The sequence below is a fragment of the Cebus imitator genome, unplaced genomic scaffold (genome assembly GCF_001604975.1).
Source record: "Cebus imitator isolate Cc_AM_T3 unplaced genomic scaffold, Cebus_imitator-1.0 Scaffold285, whole genome shotgun sequence".
Classification (NCBI taxonomy): domain Eukaryota; kingdom Metazoa; phylum Chordata; class Mammalia; order Primates; family Cebidae; genus Cebus; species Cebus imitator.
The window spans coordinates 831,807-836,788 of NW_016107600.1; positions in this window are offsets into that span (position 1 = coordinate 831,807).

Consider the following 4,982-nt stretch of genomic DNA (forward strand, 5'->3'; position numbering starts at 1 on the left):
CTCTCTGAACTCTTCCCTTCTCCTTCTGTAGAGGGGCTTAGGGTTGGTCCCAAAGAGCAACAGCTGGAGCTCTGAGACTGTGCATCTAGGTAGCAAATGGGGCCAGGGAAGCTAACTCGGAGGACAAAACACCTGGGGTGGCCTCTGAAGACAGAGGGAGTCAGAGTTCCAACTGTCTCTGCCCTCCCTTTGTCTTGGTTTGTCGGTCTGTCTGCCGGAGTCTTTGTCTCTGGTGGGCGTTTGTCTATCCATCCGTCTTGGTAATTGTAGCTCCTCCCTTCGGGCGGCCTCCTCGTCCCCAGCCGAGGACAGCAGCCAAGCAGCGATGCCCAGGAAGACCCGCCCTATACCGGCCCCTCCCCTTGGGATTCCCACTGCCTCCACCCCGCCCCCTCTACCGCCCCTCCCCAGGACCCAGTGACTGGGGTCTGTTCACTGCAGCAGTTTGGAAGTCAAACCAAACAGCAGCAGCAAATTGGGGGACAGGGAAGAGGGGCATTGTGAGGGCTTCAGATTCTTCTCCCCACCCTGCACTCCCAGCTTGCAACAGAGCCAGCTTTCTGTCCAGAGATTCCAAGAGGGCTTCCCACTCTGGAAACTGGTGGAGGGGGCTCCCCTCATTCCTCTTTCCCTTGGGTTATCCCTATTTCTGGGCTTTGCTCTGTGTGTGGCTGCTCCACTCTGTCACTCTGGCAACTTGGAGAAATGATACTTGGGGGCCCTAGGACCAGGCTTTTTTTTGCTCCCCTCATCCCAGAGCAAAGACCAAAAGGAGAGATTCTGAGGAAGGGAAAAGGATGTCACACCTGACCTGAAAGTCATGGGGTAATGACCGATTCAGTGTTCTGATGCTGGGGGGTGGGGGGCAATGGTGAGGGTGAAAATTGTCCCACCCTAATTTTTACCCTCACCCCCTCCCAACCCTCCAGCATCAGGATACTGAACAGGTCATTTCCCTATGCCCAAATCTGGTGGTGTGGGGATGTCCTATGCCATGCTCAGAGGTGTCTGGCAGATGTCTATGGGGGTGGCGGGTTGCAGCCCCCAAGGACATCATTAAGGCATGGAAGTGCTGTCAGGGCTTGGAGACCAGGGCACCCAGGGACAGCGTGATGAAAACATGTTTTGTACAACATGTGTCCTCTCCTTTCCCTTCCTCCTCTACTCTCCCACCTCCTCCCCAGGCAGGATCTGTGTCAGTGCTGGTGCCAGGCTCGCCTCTGGTGCTTGCTCCACTCCATGCCTTGTACCAGGCCTATTCTGCTGCTTGCCAGCTCGTTGACTCTCCTGGTGAGTGAGTTTGTGTGTGGAAGGTCCTTACCAGCCCCAGTGCTGCCCAGATCCCCACATAGAATAAGGACTTGATTTTGTAGCTCAGGATTTTAGGATAAGCCTAAACAACTCTGGGAATTTCTTCCCTGAACAGGCGCCATTCATTAATTCAACAAATCTTTATTAGGCATCCACTATGTGCTAAGTACTGTACTAGGTCCTGGGAATACCCAGGTGTGGTCCCTGGCAGGTTTACAGTCTAATGTAGTCAGATGTTAACCAAATAATCCACAAAACTGCAACTAGAATAATCAGTGTAGAAAGGCATGAGGGACCATGAGAATGGAGCAGAGGAGTATTCTCCCCTGCCAAGGAGGTCAGGAAAGCCTTTGGAGAAAAAATGAGGGGAGATTAGAGAGAAGGAAGGGCAGCAAACTATATGTGCCGCTCAAAAGTATGTGCAAAGGCCCTGGAATTGAGGTCCTGGCTCTCAGCCACTCTGTTCCCCCAAAAAGAAGAGGGGCCTTCCATTCCTGTGACCTGCTTGGATTTCAGTATGCCATAAGGGAAGGATGGTAAGCCCCTCCTCGTGATCATAGCAGGACTCTGAGACACCTGAATGCGTTCATTTCCTTCAGAAAGGGAAACAGAGACTGAGAGGGAAGAAGACTTACAGGCTGAGACTTGAGATTCTACTACAGAAAGCCAGGCCCCATGCTGGCAAATCCTCTGGGGTGAGGGATTCCTGCGTTTGCCCAGCTGGAGCCTCAGACAGAAAGTCTTCTCCTCTGAGCCTGCTCTGCCATGCCCCGACTCCCCTGATCCAGTCCTGACCTGTCCCACTCCCTGAAGCTAGCGCGTCTGCCTCCACAGTTACCTGGAGTGTGTGTGAGGCGAGTGCTACAGGTGTCTGCCAGCAATGTGTGGATACATGTAGCTGTCTGCTTTGCACAGAATCTCCATCCAGGGGATAGGGGGTTCTCTCTCCTCTGTTGACTGGAGTGCTTCCAATTCCTCCTGCCCAAATGCCAAGGTTCTTCCTATCTGAAAAGAAATTGGGAGCCCTTTGAAAGGGGAATGTGGCCCTCTCTATGGCTGCGCCTCCTCTAGAGCAAACAAAGAAGTCACGGGACCAATGGGGTTAAGTCCCAGCCTTGCTCTGACCCACTTTCCTCTCTGTGCCCACATCCCCTGGGGCCAGGGTGTTGGGTGGGGCCAGCATGGCACTCCCGCACCCACACCTGGGACTTCCCCTGGATGGAAACTCCCAGAACCCAGGCATCCTGCTTCCCCTGCCAACTCCTACCAACTGCCTGGGTTCTGTTCAGCTTCAGTTACATCTCCCTGTCTGCCAGCCTTTCACCAAACTACATCTGTGCCCCAGCCCACACTTTGGTGTCTGACTGCCCATTCTGGTGGACTCCTTTGAAGAAAAGATGTGGAGCTGGGGGAAGGGGGTTGTTGAGAAGCCATCTTTTGTTGAGCACCTACTATGTGCCAAGTATTATGCTGGACATGTACATTATCTCATTTAATGTACATGAGATCTCATTTAATGTACATTTAATGTACAAGGCAGGGAAGTCCAGAGAACCAGCAATTACCATCCCCACTTAACAGAGCAGGGAGCAAGAACTGGAGAGGTTAAGTGACTTGCTCAATATCACACAGCTAGGAAGTGGCAGAGTTAAGATGGGAACCCAGATATTGGCGGTCTGGAGCTCTCTTCACTACAGCAGGGTTCCTCCACTTCTCCTGCAGCTGCCCACCTCTTTATGGTATGAGAGAGTTGAGAAATTCAATTCAATCCAATTCAGCAAACATTTATTGAGTATCTGTTATTTATTTATTTATTTATTTTTCAGACAGACTCTTGCTCTGCTATCCAGGCTGGAGTGATATTGAACCTCCAATTCCCAGGTTCAGGCAATTCTCTGCCTCAGCCTCCCGAGTAGCTGGGATTACAGGAGCCCATCACCACGCCTGGCTAATTTTTTTTTTTTTTTTTTTTAGTAGAGATGGGGTTTCACCATCTTGGCTAGGCTGGTCTTGAACTCCTGACCTCGTGATCCACCTGCCTCGGCCCAGAGTTCTGGGATTACAGGCGTGAGCCACTATGCCCAGCCAAGCATCTGTTATATGCAGGTTCTGATAGGTACCAGAAATAAAGAGATCACTATCCTCAAGGTCTGGTGGGAAATATGAGCATATGGACTACAGAGTGTCTAATGTCAGCTTAATGACCTGAACAAGGTGGCAGGGAGCTGAGAAAGAAGCAGCACTTTTATTTCCTCCTTCTGCACAGAGTATATAAATATATTATAAACAGTATACAGGAAAAATGGAATAAAGTCAATACCTATTTCATTGCCATCCAGGTAAAAAAAAAAAAAAAAGAATATTTTTTATACTTCAGAAGTTCCCCATGCATCCCTTTCAAAATTCCCTCAGTCCTCTAAGAAAAAACCACCAACGTGACATTTGTAAAGATCATAAACACAGAAACTTGTTTTTCTTTATAGTTTTAGCACCTGTGTATGCATTCATAAATAATACTGTTCAACTTTGCCTGTTTTTGAAGTTTCTATAAATGGAATGATACTCTGTTACTTTTTGCTTCCTACTTACTTTGTTCAACTTGTGAGATATATCCAAGTTATTACACATAACTTTCTTCCTATTATTGCATAGTATTCATTGCATGAATATACCAGAATTTTTTTTTCATTCTACTGTTGGTGAATGTTTGAGTTGTTTTCAGTTTGGGCTGTTATAAACAATGTAGCCATGAACGTTCTTGTACATGTTTCCCAATAGACAGATGCACAAGTTTTTCCAGGATATAGAACTAAGTCAAACTGTATATACAGGTTCAATTTTATCAGATAGCACCAAATTGATTTCCAAAGTGGCTGTACAATCATACAAGAAACAGAACATTCTCTTTTTTGTTTTTGTTTTGTTTTGTTTTGTTTTGTTTTTGAGATGGAGTTTCGTTCTTGTTACCCAAGCTGGAGTGCAATGGCGCGATCTCGGCTCACCGCAACCTCCATCTCCTGGGTTCAAGCAATTCTCCTGCCTCAGCCTACCGAGTAGCTGGGACTAGAGGCGTGCGCCACCATGCCCAGCTAATTTTTGTATTTTTAGTAGAGACAGGGTTTCACCATGTTGACCAGGATGATCTCGATCTCTTGACCTCGTGATCCACCCGCCTCGGCCTCCCAAAGTGCTGGGATTACAAGCGTGAGCCACCGCGCCCGGCCTTTTTTTTTCTTTTTTTGTGAGATAGAGTCTTGCTCTTGTCACCCAAGCTGGAGTGCAATGGCGCGATCTCAGCTCACTGCAACCTCCACCTCCCAGGTTCAAATGATTCTCCTGCCTCAGCCTCCTAAGTAGCTGGGATTACAGGTGCCCACCACCAAGCCAGACTGATTTTTGTATTTTTACTAGAGACGGGGGTTTCACAATGTTGGCCAGGCTGGTCTTGAACTCCTGACCTCAGGTGATCTAACGGTAACCCTCTCGGCCTCCCAAAGTGCTGGGATTAGCATGAGCCACCTCGCCCAGCCAAGAAGCAGAACATTCTAACCAGGAACAGGCGCAGGGCCAAGAAGACCCATACACTTTCTTGTGTAAACCCTCAGAAGTTTTCTCTTTTTATTTATCTTATTTATTTTTATTTTTTATTCTTTTTTTTTTTTTTTTTTTTT